The 20,510-nt window shown below is 43.4% G+C and overlaps 1 long non-coding RNA gene across 1 annotated transcript in view; it reads left to right on the top strand.

Annotated features, from left to right (window-relative positions):
- Positions 1-18,668, top strand: part of LOC307218966 — a 176,842-nt gene extending 158,174 nt beyond the window's left edge. Inside the window, exon 5 of the long non-coding RNA XR_013840200.1 lies at positions 18,637-18,668. This is a non-coding gene — a long non-coding RNA (uncharacterized lncRNA). The remainder of the gene's footprint in view (positions 1-18,636) is intronic.
- Positions 18,669-20,510: the final 1,842 nt, after the last annotated feature.

Here is a 20,510-nt window from a genome sequence, read left to right as displayed (position 1 = left end):
GTCATGATTTCATATTCATAGCAGGTTTGTGTTACAAGGTTTGTTTTGCCACTCAGAACATCCGCAGGCAACATTGATCCTTGGTAAACTCTGATGAACACATGAGAAAGAAAGAGTCAGAGAGAGAGAGACTGAGAATCAGAGATCTGCATTGGCACAGTAATGCATTATGCACATTGTCTAACCTTTTATTCTGTGATATATCTGCATCTGCTGCTTTGTATAGCATGTTATTTTTCTTTGTGGTGGTTTCTGTCATTATTAAATAAAATAAAATAAAAGGGGGAGGCGGGACCAGGTATAAAGAAAAGAGAAGAAGGAAGGGAAGAATGGAGATGGGGGAGAGGAAGACAAGGGGGTGGGAATTGGCAGAATTATTTATGACCATGGGCATAGCCAGGGGGCAGAGGAGGGCTGCACCTCCCCATCAAGTAAATAAATAAAAATACTTAATTAAAAGTAGAAATGGTAGAAAGATTATGACAGATTTTTCAGAGCACTTGGGGTCCAAAGAAAGTAATTTAAAACAACAGTTGACGAGACATTTCATTCCAAATCTGCAAGACAGAGCCAGACAGAGGATGGCGTTAGGTGGGTGTCCTGCCCCACTAGCATAAACCCTGGCTGCACCCATGTTTATGACAAGAGGAGTGTAGTTAACACCCACACCCACACACCCAATACTCTACTTGTTATTGCACTGTAATGCTAGAAAAAAAGACAGCACATAAAGTTTAAGTATCTAGTATTGGGATAGACCTACCCCGCACCTTTACTCTAAAGATGTAATACACACATACTATGTGAGCTCTCTCTTCTTCCTCACTGTTGTTGATGAGACTGCCGCGATTTTCGTGCTGAGTCTCTGTATTTCTGCTTCTTAACAGTAGGTGGGGAAATAGGAGATGAGTGATTTTCACAAATGTTTTCGCATTTGAAGTTTTAGAGAGATTTGTTGGGGGGGAGAAGGAAGGGGAGATTGTGCGAGAGAAAATGAGAGAGAAAAGCGTAGGTATGTTCTGAGCTTTAACAAGTTTCTTTTTAGGCTACATGTCACTTTGAGATTTTTGAAATAGTAAGCGGTATACAGTCATACCTCGTTTTGCGGACAGGATCTGTTCCGGAGCCCCGGCCACTAGCCAAAAGGGACGCAGGGGAAAATGCCACGTCTGCGCATGTGCGCGGAGTGGTTTGCGCTTCTGCACATGTGCGAGTGGCAAACCCGGAAGTAACCCATTCTGGTACTTCCAGGTTTGCCATGCACATTCGCTAGACAAGGCGGACGTTCGCAGAGGTATTACTGTATACAGAATTTTTTTTTCAGCAAGAACTCACCAGAACTCAGTTCCGGCACCTCTCAGGTGAGAGTCATTGTCATTACAAGAGAACAAGGGAGGTGTTCATGGTGAGTTCCGGCACCTCTTTCCCTAGAAAAATGGCACTGAGCATATAAATGCTTTAAAATAAAGTAATTAAGTAAACAAAAACCATTATTTTAAAATCTGGAGAGAGTGTGCATGAAATCCCAGTTCTTGCAAGAGACTTGCTTTTTGGCTATCACTATAAATGGGATGCGGGTGGCGCTGTGGGTTAAACCACAGAGCCTAGGACTTGCCGATCAGAAGGTCGGCGGTTCGAATCCCCGTGACGGGGTGAGCTCCCGTTGCTCGGTCCCTGCTCCTGCCAACCTAGCAGTTCGAAAGCATATCAAAGTGCAAGTAGATAAATAGGTACCGCTCCTGTGGGAAGGTAAACGGCATTTCCGGGCACTGCTCTGGTTCGCCAGAAGCAGGTTTGTCATGCTGGCCACATGACCCGGAAGCTGTCAGCCGGCTCCCTCGGCCAATAAAGTGAGATGAGCGCAGCAACCCCAGAGTCGGTCACGACTGGACCTAATGGTCAGGGGTCCCTTTACCTTTATCTTTTATAAATGGGATGAGACTCATGCGCCCAGCTGTACGTTCTCATTTATGTTGTATTGCATTCCTTCTTCCAAAGAGCTTGGGGTGCCTAAATGAGGATATTCTATTTTATCCTGAGCCTTATAAAGTAGAATCAGCCTTGGGTTGTCCGAGGCATCGCAGCCAAGTCACATTTGATGCCCTCTCCATTATACCAGCTTTGCTATTTCACATAAGCTTGAGGAAGTGGAGTGAGATTTTCTGAGAGAAGTAAGTCTCTAGCAGCAGGGAGTCTTTCCTTTGCAGTGAATTGCTTCCTTCGGTGTAGTTAGCCTGCTCCTCTAATCAACTCAGGTGTGGGAGGGTGCTCTATGCCTTCTCCCTCCCCCCTCCCTCCCTCCCCCATTCTGCCATTCTCTTGTAGGACAGAAGAAACCAAAGCAGCACGTAGATGATCAGGTATATCCCCTAATTAAGCCTTGCAGCCACAGTGCTTTTCTGGCAGTGCTCTCATATCCATGACTCGCTCTACTTGTTGCTTGAAAGCCCACTCTGTCCTTATCTGCGATACACTCCCTGTCTGTATTAATATATTTTCATCTTTCACCTTACACGAACTGAGGAGGACAATGTGCTCTGCTTTCTGTTTCATCCTTTCCTTTCTGAATCCCGTACACGGCTTCTTTTCTTGACAGAGGACTGAACTTTTCTAACTGTGAAACTATATCACACGCATTATTAAATTCCTTCTGGAATATTACAGAAGAGTAGCCATGTTAGGACCTGTTCTTGTGTTAGACTGGCGGAATAGTCTCTACTGACAGCAAAAACCTCTGAGTCTACCGTACTCTAGAGGCAGCAGGACGGATGCCTATTTGCTTTCCTGGTCTGCTTGTAGGTGTGTAACCCAGGTTCCAGAGACCTGGTATAATCCAGATGTTGGTGGACTCCCATCAGCCCATTGACTGTGCCAAGGGTGCTAACTTGAATATTGGGGGGACCAGGTAAACCCTTCCCCACATAATCGATCACAATATGCAGTACACACACATCATTTGAATGGCACCATTTGAAGCTGCCCCCTCAAATATTTTATTGGGGGGGGGTGAAGGGACCTCAGCCCCTAGGAGTCCCAAATGCTGCCACCTTTCTTCATAGCTGAGTTGTTCCACCCTCTTGATCATGTTGGTTGTCCTTTCCTGAACCTTTTCCAACTCTGCAATATCCTTTTCGATAGTGGATGAAAAGTCCATCTAGGCTAGCATTGTGTCCCCAGTCCTAACTAGTTACATTGACTTTGGGCAATCTGGTACCCACCAGAAGTTTCTGTAAGACAAAACACACCAGCCCCAGCTAGCACATTCCATAGGAGCCAACTCCTAGGGGCTGAGGTCCCCCCCCCCCCTATAAAATATTTGAGAGGGCCAAGTCCCCCCCTCCAAGTTTATGAGTATTGCCATTCAATTGGTGTGCATGTGCCACGTCTTGTGATTGATTCTGCAGGGCGGGGCTTCCCTGGGCCCCCTCAATATTTTATTCAAGTTGGCACCCCTGCCTAGAACACAGCTCTCTGGATGGTTTAAAACAGGCATAGGCAAACTAGGCCCTCCAGATGTTTTGGGACTACAACTCCCATCATCCCTAGCTAACAGGACCAGTGGTCAGGGATGATGGGAGTTGTAGTCCCAAAACATCTGGAGGGCCGAGTTTGCCTATGCGTGGTTTAAAATCCCATTCAGTTACAATAAAAACCACAATTTAAGCAATGATAGTCAGAAAAATATCTCAACCCAGCATGGGCATTGTAGCTCAACCAACATATTCCCAGCAGAGAAATAATAAGTCTCCATGGGCATGCTAGTTGTCAAGATAAAATGAAAATGCCTTGTCTTCTGAGCAGCTTAGGTAGTTGTACCAGAAATTTTGAAGACCCTTCTTTGTCACAGACAACACAATTGTTGATTTAAAAAAACACACACACAAAAACTGGATAGCCGTAAATGTGTTTTCCTGTTTTCTGGCCATAAAAGAAGAAAACATGGTAATCCACAAGCAAACCAGAAGGATGGTCCTCAATGCAATAAAAATTTTAAGAACCACTGTTCTAACCTAAATGTGAAGGCACTAAAACATAATGTGCACACAAGCTCTAAGTTTTTACAAGACATTCACAAATTACTTTTTTAACCACAGGGCATGGGGCCTTCTCTGACCCAGAAGGACCATTTTCTGAAGTACATCTTGAACAGGAGCCGATAAGATAATTACACATATTCATTACCTCGCCTGCCTGAATGCGATAATTACCTGCAAGCAACATTTTCCATTAATATGTACTGTAATCATCATATCTCAAGAATTAAAAAAGAAGAAACCTAATCATTTTACCAAACCTCCATGAATTTGTTTGAAATAAATATTATTAACGTTCACCCAGTGTCAACAGTGTGATAGCATGATTGTTACTTACCGGGCTAGATCTCAGCACATAATTACTACAATGAGTAATTCTGGGTTCTAGCCTGCCTGTCACTCATCCCCTATCCTCTGACAGATTCCTGGCCCTGAGAATGATGTTTCCTGTTCTAATGAGGCCTCAAAGGTGATGTACAAACCAACATACGGTAAGTTCTAGGTCAGGGACAGTGAACCTGTAGTTTCTTTTCTTTAAAGAGCATCATGACCTCCACCATCACCAAGTCTTACACAACAGACTGCCCAAAATAAATGTGTGCATGATCAGGCTTTCCAAATCTTAAAATGAAGAGCAAGAGTAATTACCTGAGATGTGCTTGGGGTAGAATGAGGTGACAAAATGGACTATACCACTTTGAGAGGAGGCCACATTTTCAAATACTTGACTATGATCACAACTCCTTGCAGATAGGAAATTTTCCCAACCAAAAAGAGGAGTGGGATAGAGAACATCTCCCTTGTGTGCTAGATTTCTAGTTGCATGCAAGGACTTTTTAAATATGAGGGTACTTTAAAAAACAAACAAAAAAAAACGGTATCTCTCTCCACGCCAGTGGTCAGAAATGGTGCAGCCCATTCTTCTGCTTCCTTCTCCTGTCTGTGTTGGCCCAACCTGAGATATTTGCTATCAGATGGGGGTGAGATTTTTGCAGCTACTTAAATCATTGGAAGCCTACCTGTCAGTATGATTAATTGGTTATCGGAATTGCATGGAAACGCTGAGACTAGCCAAAAGCTATAAGGATCCCTGCCTCCAATCTCAAAGCTCTAGCTTTCCTTTATAATTAGTTCAGCTTTCACAAAGTACCAGCTGTGAGAAGAAGAAGGGTTCTTCTCGCAGGGTTAGTCTACATCAGAAGCTGTACATTTCTCCGCCAGGGATATCAAATCATTCATCTTTTCTCCTATTGTTTGAGATTTGTGTCTGCGAGGTCAGTTCAAAATAGGATATCAGATTTTAATTAGCATCATGAGCAGCAGACAAAAGGCACTTTTCCTCATCAGGCCTGTGACTGTTACACTGATGTCATGTGAAAATTGCCCAGTGGCTTCTCATCAAGACATCAAAAGCAAAGCTTTCTCACAGAGCTCTTCACCACTGCATCATAAATCTTCATTTATTACATAAGAAACCCAGGTGAATGAATATTCTCATACCTGGTGTTGTGGGAAAGAGTTCTGCCCATATTAAATTGTCTATGTTGTTGTTGTTTATTCAATTTATACTCTGCCTATTCACTCCAAGGAGCTCAGTGTTAATTGCTTGTGTAGCCTGCATACCTACCAATGTTGTGGTTTGTTTGTTTGTTTGTTTATTTATTTGATTTGATTTCTATACTGCCCTTTATCAAAAGATCTGAGTCGGGTACAGCACTAAAAACATATTTTAAGCTTAAATTCCCAGATGGTTATCTATTTACGCTGCTTGGCCTTCTAAGGGTTAAGTTACGGAGACAGCTTCCTAGAGAGGTAAGGTGTTTTTGGTTGTTGTTTTTTGAGGGGGGGGAGGCAGCTTGGTTCTCCAGAGCAGAGGTGCCTCCCCGTGTTAGCTTTATTAAATTGGAATAGACTGCTGGACTAGATGGGCATTTGGGCTGATCCAACAGGCTATTCTTACCCTCTTAATGGTGTTTACTTCCCATTAAATGTGTACAGAATTGTAGCCCAGTTCTGTTTCCTAGTCTTCTAAATCTCTACTTCATTCGATGGCAAAAGATGGACTCTGCTATCAGCTAAGGCTGCATTACCTGCGTCTGAAAAAGCCCAGAAAGGTTTTACAAATATGGAATGGGCAGTTTGGGAATCCAGTTGTGCCATTAAAATGTACCTATGAAACTCTCAGAAAAGAGTGGCCAGAAGATGGATTTGATGCATTTAGGTAATGCAGCTAGGGTTAAGGACATTTCACCTTTTAATACTCAGAATAAAAAAAAGAGAATTGTGCCCAGCCTACTGATTGAAATCTCCAGCAGCAACTATGAAAAAGTGGCTGTTTGCTTTGTTTGAAGCAAAGACATACACTCGCAGAAATTTAAAAGGCGACCTTCTTACTGACTCATTACTTGGTCAGATATTCAAGGACAATACAAGGTGACTGACTACTTAACACAAGATAATGCTGCATATTGAAAGAGACTTTACACTACACACCTGGCTCCCCTCTTTAAATTAATCCTGGAAGACGCCTTATATAATAATGGCCTGCATAACTTCAAATCTTGTAAGACAGCTACGCAACTCCAGCTGGTCCACTATGTAGCTCCCTGGTGATCAATTGGAATAGTACACCACAAATAAATTGTACCAGGAGGTTTAAAACAACTTTACTGGTTGCGAGCCCCAATTCAAGGAGCTGGTTTTAAGTAAGGCTGACCCAAACTTTTGAATTGCCAAACTCTCCTGCCAGCAGCCACCATCTGCTTCCCCCCCCCCCCCACACACACACTATGTCATTTTCGGAGGGGAAATGGCAATGGCACACACACAAAATGACTGCTGGTGAGAGGCAGCCCATTCATCTGCTTATCATGTTTCCCTATGTAAGCAAGTAAAAAATAAAATAAAATTACTCTCCCAAACTTTTGGAAGATGAATATTCATTTTATGCTGTTTCTAATATTTATTTATTATTGGGGGGCTGGACTGCTTAAAGATTTGTTGTGTGTGTGGTGGTGTTTCCAAACTGCTGCTTAAAGCCATCTCAAGAAGTTTTCGTGGAATTCAGTGCGAACATATTGTAAATTTATAAAAAACTAAAACGGGTCTGGAAACAGCATAGAGAATGCATCTGGGCACACACAGGTGAGCAGTAACCAGCACTTACCCACTCAGCTCAGGATGGCTGTGTGTCCTGCTTTGTGGAGGACAGACCTCTCTCTGAAGTTGTCCTCTGTCTGAAGAGCTGTCCAGTCCAAAGAGGAAGAACTCTAAGAAGGGGCAGCAGGTATATGTCTGAAACAACATATGTGCCCACAATGTGTTAGAATTCCTGCTCCATGATTGCAGTAATTGGATTGTTGTCTTTCACATGACTGTATGTGTTTTGCCACCACAGAGTGGGAAGTGAAGGAAACAGGATGTTTGTGTTACTGTGTTCCATGAAGTGGGACTATTGTCCTGTGTTTTTTTTTCTTTGCTGTCTGATGCTAGAGAGACAGGGAGCCATGTTGCAGTGCTCCGTGTGTGTTTATATGTAAAAAAGGAGATTAGCCAAAATGCTGAGTTGCTGAGGCCTGTTACGCAACTGCGCAAACTCTGCGGATCCCTAAGTGTGCCGGTGTCGGTTGGCATCGGTTGCTGTGATGTTCGGGCAGAAGAAAGCTTTTGAAGCTCCCAAACAATTGATCAGGAGGGAGAGAACATGCCAGTCAGGCATGTGTCTCTGCCAGGGTCCTACTCGAGTGTAGGCTGAACTCCTAACAGTGTACACTACTAAGAAGAATGGAAACTTTTGTGTGGAGCCTTATACCTAATATGGGACGCAGGTGACGCTGTGATCTAAACCACTGAGCCTCTTGGGCTTGGCAATCGGAAGGTTGGCGGTTTGAATCCGCGTGACGGGGTGAGCATCCGTTGCTCTGTCCCAGGTCCTGCCAACCTAGCAGTTCAAAAGTATACCAGTACAAGTAGATAAATAGGTACCACTCCGACGGGAAGGTAAACAGCATTTCCGTGTACCGTGGCTTCCATCACGGTGTCAGAAGTGGTTTAGCCATGCTGACCACATGACCCAGAAAGCTGTCTGTGGACAAATGCTGGCTCCCTTGGCCTGAAAGCGAGATGAGCACCGCAATGCCATAGTCGTCTTTGACTGGACTTAACTGTCCAGGGGTCCTTTACCTTCACCTTACCTAAGAACTTGTCACACCAGGGAAAGATTGGTTTCTTACACAGAATCGAAAAAGACAGAGCATGTGGGTGCTGCTTTAGACAGCAGATTTGCAAATATGCGGACCGCAAATAATCATTCAGTAAAAAGCCATCACTGCACAAGGGGCCTTGAAGTTGGCCATCAGCAGTTAAGCACATCCACACCATACATTTAAAGCAATCTTATACCACTTTAATGGTCATGGCTTCTGCCAAAGGATTCTGGGAACTGTAGTTTGTTAAGGATATTGAGAGTTGTTGTGAGACTCCTCACAGGGCTACAGCTCTTAGCACACTTAGTTCCCAAGATTCCTTGGGAGGTGCCATGACTGCTAAAATTGTATACAAGTTCTTTAAAACTATGGTGTGGATGTGACACAAGTCGCCTGTTGACGGTTTCCCAAGTAGGGTGAGATGTATTGTTTTTCACTGTTTATAGTAATTACAGTCATACCTCGGGTTACAGGTGCTTCAGGTTGCGTTTTTTTGGGTTACAGAAGTACTGGGTTTCAGCTGTTGCGCATGCGCAGAAGCGCTAAATCTCACTTTGTGCATGCACAGAAGCGCCGAATCGCAACCCACAGGTGCGCAGACGCGGGTTGTGAATACTGCGGGTTGCGAACGTGCATCCCACACGGATCACGTTCGCAACCCGACTGTCCACTGTATTTCTAAATGTGTGTCTATGAATATCAATTGCTGCATGCAAATATTATGCAAATTCACTATCGTTTTTTGTCCTATTTTATCCTCTTTTTAGGGCATCAGTGACCACCTTAGTTCGGGAATTCTGGTACAGTCCATCTGCATTGTCCTATTTCCTTGTACACCTTCCCAACGTTTGGTGGCTGTTTCCTCAGTGACTGGAATTTCCTTTGGAATGAATATAGGTCATGGCTCCTTTCCTTTAACCAATGCTGTGGATCAAGCCATAAGGGAAAGCATTTGGAACATCTTAGATTTAACAATAAGGGGAGAAGGGTTTGTACATCTTTGAGCAGTTGGAAGGCATGTAATCAAACAGACTTTACAGCACCAGAGGGCCACTTCCACTGTCCTTTTTCGATGAATTATGCATCTTGCGCCTGAGAGTACTATGAAGGGGAAGCTCACTGCATTACACGACTCTTTTAAAAGATGTGGAAAGGGGGGGGGGAGAATTGTGCCACACGCAATTTGATATTACTTCAAAGTAACCACTTGTGAAATACGGAGAGGAATTATGGCATAGATAATATTCCTTCAGTAGGAGTTCAGTAAATGGGTTGTAAAAGTCTCAGACTTGAAATCTGAGAGACAGTGTTATGTAGTGGTTAGAGTGTTGTGGGCAGGGTAGGAGTCACAAATTGAAATATAATGTTCATAGACTCAGTGAAACACTCCACTCCAACATCACTTAGAGCAAACTGCTTGCTTCCTTTGAAAAGTTAGTTCTTACTTTCAAATAACCTCCAACATTTCTCCGATAGAAATACAGACGCCATGTTCCATACTAATAGAAATAATAATTTTATTATTTATATGCCATCCATTAAACATTTAAAAACATCCCTATACAGGGCTGCCTTCAGATGTCTTCTAAAGGTTGTATAGTTACGTATTTCCTTGGTTCAGGAGTCACATAACTCCATGTTGTTGTTGTTGTTTAGTCGTTTAATCGTGTCCGACTCTTCGTGACCCCATGGACCAGAGAACGCCTGGCACTCCTGTCTTCCACTGCCTCCCGCAGTTTGGTCAAACTCATGCTGGTAGCTTCGAGAACACTGTCCAACCATCTTGTCCTCTGTTGTCCCCTTCTCCTTGTGCCCTCCATCTTTCCCAACATCAGGGTCTTTTCCAGGGAGTCTTCTCTTCTCATGAGGTGGCCAAAGTATTGGAGCCTCAGCTTCAGGATCTGTCCTTCCAGTGAGCACTCAGGGCTGATTTCCTTAAGAATGGAGAGGTCTGATCTTCTTGCACTCCATGGGACTCTCAAGAGTCTCCTCCAGCACCATAATTCAAAAGCATCAATTCTTCGGTGATCAGCCTTCTTTATGGTCCACTACTGGGAAAACCATAGCTTTTACTATACGGACCTTTGTTGGCAAGGTGATGTCTCTACTTTTTAAGATGCTGTCTAGGTTTGTCATTGCTTTTCTCCCAAGAAGCAGGCGTCCGAAGAAACATAACTCCATACCCTCCAACATTTCTCTAATGAAAATAGGGACTTCCTAAGGAAAAGTGGGACATTCTGGGGTCAAATCAGAAACAGGACTGGCTTCTGTAAATCTGGGACTGTCCCTGGAAAATGGAGACACTTGGAGGCAGGGTGGATTTTATTAAAATCAAATCGATTTAAATCACAATCTAAATCACTAGTCAGTAAGACTTGATTTAAATCACTAGTCATTAAAGCTTGATTTAAATCATTTTTTTACAGAAAGACACATTCTTGCTGGTATAATCTTAATATTTACAACCAGATGAAGGTTTCATTTATGGAATAATAAATTTTCAGAGTAGTTTTTACAGTTAGATGAAAAAATACTGATTTGGTTATACTATTAGAAATACATTGACAGATAATTACGGAATTATTGTGAGGTTTAATAAATAACTGTTTATATTTGCACAACTTTTCTGCTGTACTTTATTGGAAGGAGAAAAATAATCATTTCCTTAATAACAAGTTAAACAATTTATTTAACTAAAGCAATAACATTATAGCACATGTATCCATGTTTGTTAACTGATGTGGTTAAACGATTTTTTTTAATATAAAAAAAACACACCTTAGACTGAGTTTTAGCACACATGAAAAACTTAAAACAGATCCTTATTTCCTGATGAATAGCCTTCGGACTATAATGTAACTTAAATAGAAAACTATCTTTAGAAAGATTTTCCCTACAAAATAATTTTATTTTAAAAATCCAATTTAAATTTTAAAAAAACAGATTTAAATAAATAAAAAATCTGACTTTTAAAAGAATTTTTTATTTAAATCATTGATTTTTACCTACCTTGCTTGGAGGGTCTGCTTTCAGGGAGTTGGTTTTTATTCAGGATGAGGCAGGAACTGAATTACTTCTGTTCTTTTACAGGACTCTGTTGGGTAGCCATAACCAGTGATCCCTCCTTCTTTTGTAAAGATAGTAAAGGTCATGAGGGGAATGATATTTTTCATACTTTCCACCAGCAAGCAGTGTGGCTGTTTCCTGCACTCTGGGTAATGCTTCAGTGCAATTTTAATGTGGGAAATTCTTGAGCCTGCAGTGAAGCATGTGTGAAAAAGTGCTGTAAGATGTAATGAAGTTATCACACTCTGGCAGCAGCTTAGACATGAGAAGCAAAAAAAAAAAAAAAAAGTCAATTCCACATCCTAGCCAATGAGCAAAAGAAGAAGAAGATAAAAGCACCAGGAGCCAGGAGGGGAAAGAATTGTACTGAGACAGTCTATATACGTGAGCTTCCTTATATAGGGCAGGCTTTTCTTGTTCACAAGGTGGTTAATGAATTGCAGAATGAGACCAGGATGCAAACTAAGTCATTCGATGTTGCAAAATGAGCCGTTCTGGAAAAGAGAAATATGCAAAAAAGTGTTTATTATTATTTTTATTATTATTATTACTAATAATAATATATACATTGCCTTTTCTGTGTGTGTCCACATGATTAAAAAATAGCATTAAAGCAGCTAAAAATACTCTGATTTTAATTATTATTATTTATTTATTTATTTATACCCTGCCCATCTGGCTGGGTTTCCCCAGCGGCTCTGGGCGGCTCCCAACAGATAAAAAACAGAATAAAACATCAAACATTAAAAACTTCCCTAAACAGGGCTGCCTTCAGATGTCTTCTAAATGTGAGATAGTTGTTTATTTCTTTGACATCTGATGGGAGGGCGTTCCACCATGCGGGCGCCACTATCGAGAAGGCCCTCTGCCTGGTTTCTTGTAACTTGGCTTCTCGGAGTGAGGGAACCGCCAGAAGGCCCTCAGCGCTGGACCTCAGTGTCCGGACTGAACGATGGCAGTGGAGATGCTCCTTCAGGTATACAGGATTGAGGCTGTTTAGAGCTTTAACGGTCAGCACCAACACTTTGAATTGTGCTCAGAAACGTACTGGGAGCCAACGTAGGTCTTTCAGGACAAAAATAACTGAAGATGGGTTTAATAACCATATCAAATGAACATCTAAGGCAAAGACCTTTTCATCTAGCTAGGTGCTTCAGTTTTGGAAGGAATGAAGAGGTCAGGGTCCTCCACATGTTGTTGGCCACCAGCTGCCTTCAGCCCCAGCCACTATGGCCTATGATCAAGGATGATGGGATGTGTAGTTCAGCATCTGGAGGTCGAAGGTTTCCCCATTCTAAATTTGGTGTGAACAGCACTAGAGATAGAAGGAACTGCTAATTTCAGTTCTCTCAGGTTCCTATTTTTCCACTCAGATAGTTGTTCATTTCCTTAACATCTGATGGGAGGGCAATCCACATGTATAACACATTATACTTGTGGAATTGTCCTGCCCTATCCAGTTTTGAAAGGAGCAAGTGCCCTGTCGTCTTTTGCATCTGATCACCTTGCTTTTAATTTCAACAAGGGATGCTTAGGGGTGGAATGCAAATTCCTGAATGGAATTACCTGATCTTCACCTTTCAGATTGAAGCTGATTTTCAGAACTTACCAAAAGTTTCCACTCTTCTCCAAATCTTGAGGCGCAGTTCTCAGAGGTTTAAACCTCTCAAAGTATGCATGCAAATATGTGTTTTGGGGGGAGAAATTCAGGTTTAAGCCCACCTCCCACAAGGAAATGCACATATTTTAAATATGTGTTTGGGGAGGTTTTGTTTTTTGAAGTTCTCAGATGAATGCAGAAGCATGGTGGAATAGGACTATGGCTAAAAACTGGTTTAATGGCACAGATAAGGAAACAGGTCAATTTCTCCATCCCTAATCTTAACCCTGAATAAACATGTTAAAATTCACCAAGCTCTGAATGAGACTTTCCATCATTCCCAATGAAAAATAAGAAATCCTCATTTGGGGACATTGTTCCACTGGCTTTAAATTTTCTTCTCTTATAAATTGCCATTTCAACAGCAAGCAAAAGCAAGATAGTTAATTGCCTCCAGACCCCCTACCAGACTCCATCAACAAGCTACTGTTAAGGGGGGGGGGAGGACAAGCAAAAAGCAGGCAATCTACTTCCTTGATCTCAGATCGGAGTAAAGCACTCATACTGTAGCATTTACCAGATATGCTCCCCAACCAGCTCCACCTTGTACTTCCTTTTTCCCACATAACAAAAGGATAGTACTTTAGTCACACGTATCTGTGAAAAACCAAGGATAATTATGAAACTGCAAACAATCAAGTTGAGAGATACATTTTAAAATAGATTGGGGCTGCCAACATAGGTGCAGTGGTGCTCTTGAGGTTTTTCCTGAGTGTCCACAAAGCCTCTGAACACACACACACACTGCCTGTTGGTCATGAGATGATCACATTCCAGTGGTACCTCGGGTTACAGACGCTTTGGGTTACAGACGCTTCAGGTTACAGACTCCGCCAACCCAGAAATAGTACCTCGGGTTAAGAACTTTGCTTCAGGCTGAGAACAGAAATCGTACTCCGGCAGCACGGCAGCAGTGGGAGGTCCCATTAGTTAAAGTGGTACCTCAGGTTAAGAACAGTTTCAGGTTAAGAACAGACCTCCAGAACGAATTAAGTTCTTAACCCGAGGTACCACTGCACTTTGGGGGGAAGTAATGACCAGAGGGACGCAGGTGGCACTGTGGGTTAAAGCCTCAGCGCCTAGGGCTTGCCGATCGAAAGGTCGGCGGTTCGAATCCCTGCGGCGGGGTGCGCTCCCGCTGCTCGGTCCCAGCGCCTGCCAACCTAGCAGTTCGAAAGCACCTTCGGGTGCAAGTAGATAAATAGGGACCGCTTACCAGCGGGAAGGTAAACGGCGTTTCCGTGTGCGGCTCTGGCTCTGGCTCTGGCTCTGGTCAGAGCAGCGATGTCACGCTGGCCACGTGACCCGGAAGTGTCTCCGGACAGCGCTGGCCCCTGGCCTCTTAAGTGAGATGGGCGCACAACCCCAGAGTCTGTCAAGACTGGCCCATACGGGCAGGGGTACCTTTACCTTTACCTTTAATGACCAGAAGGGTTGTTACCCAAAAATCCAAACATGTTTACGGGCCTAAAAAAGCTAGTGACCTCCAAACATAGATGATTTGCAGACCACTGCACCCTATTTTATTTGTTAGTTTTTTTGTCTGAGCTGCTGGGCTGCTAGAGAAAACCTAGGAAACTTATATGTAGCATATTTATCCCTATCAACCAGTTGGCAAAAGATTTTCTCCTTACTATTCAAAAAGGAAACTGTCGGAAAGAATCTCTTTCAAGAACCTTTCCCCAGGGGAATTAGACAGTGAGCAATATAATACAAAAGGGCAGGTTTGTGGCCTTCATGACTAGGTGAGAGATTATCTTTAGGAATTGTGGAGTGGGAGGGGGGAGTTTCTCCACAGTCTAGTCAGCAGCAACCTTTTGTTCTGTGGAGGTTCCAAAATCACAAAGCAGAAATGGACATTACAGGAACACAGGAAGCTGGCTTTTATTCAATCCATTTAGCTCAATATTGCCCACACAGAGTGGCAGCAGAAAGGTTTCAGACAGGACTTTTTCTTAACCCAACCCAGAGACACCAAGAATTGAACCTGGCACCTACTGCATGCATAGCAAAAGCTCTTGCAACCCAAGAAAAACAGCAGTCACGGCTCCATCTTTCTTGCTCCATCCATTCCTTATAGGGTCTACTTATAACACATATAAGGGACCCAGGTGGCGCTGTGGGTTAAATCACAGAGCCTAGTACTTGCTGATCAGAAGGTCGGTGAGCTCCCTTTGCTCGGTCCCTGCTCCTGCCAACCTATCAGTTTGAAAGCACGTCAAAGTGCAAGTAGATAAATAGGTACCGCTCCGGCGGGAAGGTAAACGGCATTTCTGTGCGCTGCTCTGGTTCGCCAGAAGCAGCTTAGTCATGCTGGCCACATGACCCGGAAGCTGTACGCCAGCTCCCTCGGCCAATAAAGTGAGATGAGCGCCGCAACCCCAGAGTCGTCCGCGACTGAACCTAATGGTCAGGGGTCCCTTTATAACACATATGAGATGATGTCACTGCGCTGGCCATGTTGTTGCTTTGCATAACTGGCTAGCAGGAGAAGGAAGATTATAGCATTTTAATGTCACATCACATAGACAAAACAAAAATATAAAAAATTCCTTCCAGTAGCACCTTAAAGACCAACTAAGTTAGTTCTTGGTATGAGCTTTCGTGTGCATGCACACTTCTTCAGATACACTGAAACAGAAGTCACCAGACCCTTCTATATAGTGAGAAGGTGGGGAGGGGTATTACTCAGAAGGGTGGTGACCCAATCCCACCACCCTTCTGAGTAATACCCCTCCCCACCTTCTCACTATATAGAAGGGTCTGGTGACTTCTGTTTCAGTGTATCTGAAGAAGTGTGCATGCACACGAAAGCTCATACCAAGAACTAACTTAGTTGGTCTTTAAGGTGCTACTGGAAGGAATTTTTTTATTTTTGTTTTGACTATGGCAGACCAACACGGCTACCTATCTGTAACTTAAACATCACATAGAGAAAGGGGGGGGAATTATGGTGGTACGGCTATGTTTCATGCCTTTTTTTTTAGTTTACATTTTTATTAAACCATTCTTCCTACAAGTTCTGGGCAGTGTTCCCCATTTAATCTTCACAATACTGGTGAGATAGGCCAGCTAAGAGATGATACTGGCCCAAGATCATCCCCTAAGATTTATGAGTGAGTTGGGAATCAAATCCAAGTTTAACTAACTGAAGTTCAACACTCTATCCAAGATGCCACACTGTCTAGCTCTATCCTAAGTTTGCTCACTGGGGAGCCAGTTACTGGTACAATCCATGACCTTCTTTAAATCAAAGCTGCCAACATTGCCTCCGGCTTGAGTACTGGGTGTAATTTTTGCATTGCAAAAAAGTTGACAGAATCGGAAAAGTTGTCTAGGGCTATACAGCTGAGAAGTCATGAGATTTTCCAGCTTCTTCTTTCCAACCCATTTTTACACAAGTTTATCTAGAAGTATATCCACTGCCCAGTGATCTTCGGTTGAAAGGTGGTATCTAAATTTAATCAACAACAACAACAATATCAAGGTGCTCAGGTAGGTGGCAGAAGAGGAGACAACACTCCTGTATCTTTAATAGTTGTGTCCTGCTGAAATCCCCTCTTCTGTCCAACTATTGAAGGTACAGGAGCCCTGCCCAATTTTGAATCTGGTCATGTTGTGGGAAAGATGCCCCCACCTCATTGCCTGAGCCCATTGAGAGCCTATCCTGCTGTAAGGTAGCTTTGTATCAGATGAACCTCAACAGAGGGGAAAGAGCTGGTTGGTACATGGAACTGGGTAGACCTTGCTTTTTAAGAGTTGAGGCCAACTTCAGGGGGCCCTGGGTGCCTGGGCACCCACAATATTTTCACTGTGGGTGCCTGGCCTCCACACGCCACCTCTGCCTCTGCCCGCTGCCTTACCACAACACATGGCAACGTGATGTCATGATGTCATGTTGTGTGAACGTGCCACTGGGCACCCACAGTCTGGGGCTGAAGTCGGTGCCTCTGGTTGAAGGTTGCAGTCTAGAACAGAGCCATCTGTGCCCATGGTGTATGAGTGTGGGGTGAGCAGGTGTAGCACAAAAGGTGATGGCTCTGTCAAGCTCTTGTCTCCAGTCTCAGACTCAGTTTTATTGTAGCTGCAACAGAAAAAGTCAGTGCTAATACCCAACCATTGTTATGCGTTTGCCAACCAACCTGTAAGGAAAACGTAGCCCATCTTTCTCTTATTCCTTCATCTGTATAAATCAGTAGGTTGACATTTTCACAGCCCGGAGAAAAGCGTGATCAGTTGATAATGGGACGTGGGTGACACTGTGGTCTAAACCACTGAGCCTCTTGGGCTTGCCAATCAAAAGGCGGTTCGAATACCCGCAATGGAGTGAGATCCCATTGCTCTGTCCCAGCTTCTGCCAACCTAGCAGTTCAAAAGCACACCAGTGCAAGTAGATAAATAGGTACCACTGTGACGGGAAGGTAAACAACATTTCTGTGCACTCTGGTTTCCATCACAGTGTCCCGTTGTGCCAGAAGCAATTTAGTCATGTTGGCCACGTGACCTGGAAAAGCTGTCTGTGGACAAACACCGGCTCCCTTGGCCTGAAAGTGAGATGAGTACCACAACCCCATAGTCACCTTTGACTGGACTTAACCATCCAGGGGTCCTTTATCTTTACCTTTACCTTAATGTTTGCAGCTCAAGTGACTGTTAAAGGCACAGGTGCAGGGACCGCTGGCCAGTAAAAAGAAAGGTTGGCAATCCTGCACAGAGATGGTGCTTATGGGCTGCTGTCCAGTCATTCATAGCTGTAAATAGTTTTGCTAAGTTTCTTTCCCTCCACAGTCAGGCAGAGATGAGCAGAATGTGAGCTTCCGCCTCTTCAATTACAGATCGTAAAAACCAACTCTTCTGTTCAATTGTCTTTCACTTCCCACATAGCGCTTGAAAACAGTTTTCTTAAATTAAACATTGCTTCCTCCTCCACACAGTTGTCTGCTTCCTGCTCACATTATTCTCTCTCTTTTCTGCTTTATGGATTCAAATTGGCTACTTTGTCTACCTCATTATCATCTTTCCCTGCACCCCTCAGCACAGTCAACCAGGGTAAGTTTCCGTCAGAAGCATGAGGCTCCTTGGATTTGCCATTTGAAATATCCTCTCTCCATCTGACATTATGCTCTTTTTTATGCGACTAATATTTTTCGAAAGGTCACCGCACAGGGATGAATACGGGGGGACATTTAGTGTTACAGTGAAAGATATTTGGGAGTCCAGTTTAAAGATTCAAACTCAAGTCTCTCTCCTCTGAGAAGGCCACATGCAGAAAGAAAGAAGGAATCCTTAGCCTCTGAAGGAGTCACAACCTCTGACTGGAGATGCTGTTGAATTTCTACGTAGTTCTTCAAGATTCAGGAACATACCTTATACTGAGTCAGATTACAAATCTAGTCCAGCCTCCTTTTGTTCAGTGTGGGACTTGAACTCATTACCCTGAGATTAAGAGTCTCCTGCTCTACTAATTTTAAACTACAGAAAAGTTATTACTGAAGCAATACTGTGACAGCTTTCAAAAGTTTAAGGCATTACTGTGGCAGCTTTGACACAACAGATCTGGTTAGATCTGAATTGCTTTATGAAAAAATTAGGTAGCCAATCCAGAGTTTACCTCTTTCTTCTGTTTATCCCAATGGTCTTATATTTAACAACATTTTTTTCTCTCTTTTAGATTTGCTGAGGGGAAGAGGAGGAAAAAACACACCACCGTTGCAATATATCATCACGACATTAAGATATGAAGATGCCACGCAATAGCATCCCTGTCGAATCAGTTTATTTTTCCTCCAGAATGATAAAGTTGCTAAAAACAGCATTGGCTTGAAAACATTCTTGGGTCAATCTAATCAGCTGAAGTGGTTTTTGGAAGAAGCCAAGATAGAGCTGTTCCTATTGGAAGTTAACACATTCACTTCCGTGATCCCGTAACAATGTGTCTCTTTCCCATATGCCCACTCATATTTATATGGATTCAGAACAAGAATGGCTTCCAACCAAACTGACGTCCAAACAAATCTTTCCTCGCAAGTGGGAACAAAATGTTTCTTACCAGTGCTTGTGATTTCCCCCTGCAGCATCAGGCAGCCAAAGACAGAGCGACAGGCTACGGAGATCATTATTACAACACAGGAATGGAAAATTTGGCAGTGGTTGTGACCCACAAAGTAATGCTACCTGGGAAACTACCACATTTTTTAATCAAGGTGATGATGATGATGATGATTTAAAATTGTATGCCACCCTATACTCGCTGGTCTCGGGGTGGTTCACAACATAAAAACACAATATAAAAACACAAAATGCGTAATAAAAATAAGGACAAGAACAACCAACTAATCCCCCCTCCTTAACACATTTTAAAAGGGCATTGGGTGTCAATCAGCCAAAGGCCTAGTTAAAGGGGAATGTTTCTGCCTGGTGCCTAAAGGTGTATAATGAGGGCACCTGGTGAACTTCCCTGGGGAGAGTATTCCTCAAATGGGGAGCCACTACAGAAAAGCCCCATTCTCATTTTGCCACCCTCGAACTCTCATGAAAAAGCCACACGAGGAGGGCCTCAGAAGATGATCTAAGGGTTCATATGGAAAGAGGTAGTCCTTGAGGTATTGCAGTCCTGAAATTAAAATGAAAGAACCACATAGTAATTGTGGTGAGCTTCAAGTCTTACTAATGAGCTCTTGACCTATGAGCTATATCCCCATTTGAGAAGACTTATCCCACATGTTGATTTTATATGTAATGCCTTAGTTACAACTGATGACCCAAACCTCTTTTTTATATATCGGGAGTTGTAGCCAAATAAATTAAAGGGACCTACTGAAATGAATGGACCTAAGTTAGTCATAGGGACATGGGTGGTGCTGTGGTCTAAACCACAGAGCCTAGGGCTTGCTGATCAGAAGGTCGTGGTTCGAATCCCCACAATGGGGTGAGCTCCTGTTGTTTGGTCCCAGCTCCTGCCCACCTAGCAATTCAAAAGCACGTCAAGCGCAAGTAGATAAATAGGTACCACTCCGGCAGGAAGGTAAACAGTGTTTCCGTGCACTGCTCTGGTTCGCCAGAAGCAGCTTAGTCATGCTGGCCACGTGACCCAGAAGCTGTCTGAGGACAAACGCCAGCTCCCTCGGCCTATAGAGTGAAATGAGCATGCAACCCCAGTGTTGTCCGCGACTGGACATAACGGTCAGGGGTACCTTTGCCCTTAAGTTAGTCATGTTGATTAATCTGAGAGAGTGTATTCTGGCTAAGACTAACATTGGATGCATACAGCCCTACTTTTATACTCCACCTTTCTTCCAAGGAGCTCAAGGTGGTATGCATGGTTCTACCCCTCTCCATTTTATACTCACAACAACCCTGTGAGGTAGGTTAGGCTGAGAGAGACAGCATGCTGGCCCAAAGTCACCCATCAAGCTTCAAAGATGAGTGGGGATTTCAACCCTGGTTTCCCAGGACCTGGTCCAACACCACTGTGGCTTCCATATTTGTGAACCCCTTTCTGTTAGATGGAGCCATCTTATTCAGATTGTGCACCTCATCAGGTGT

This window comes from Podarcis cretensis (assembly GCF_951804945.1).
Source record: "Podarcis cretensis genome assembly, chromosome: 6".
In the NCBI taxonomy this organism is placed as follows: Eukaryota; Metazoa; Chordata; class Lepidosauria; order Squamata; family Lacertidae; genus Podarcis; species Podarcis cretensis.
The sequence above is the reverse complement of the archived record's forward strand: the minus strand, read 5'-3'. Positions and strand labels throughout refer to the sequence as shown.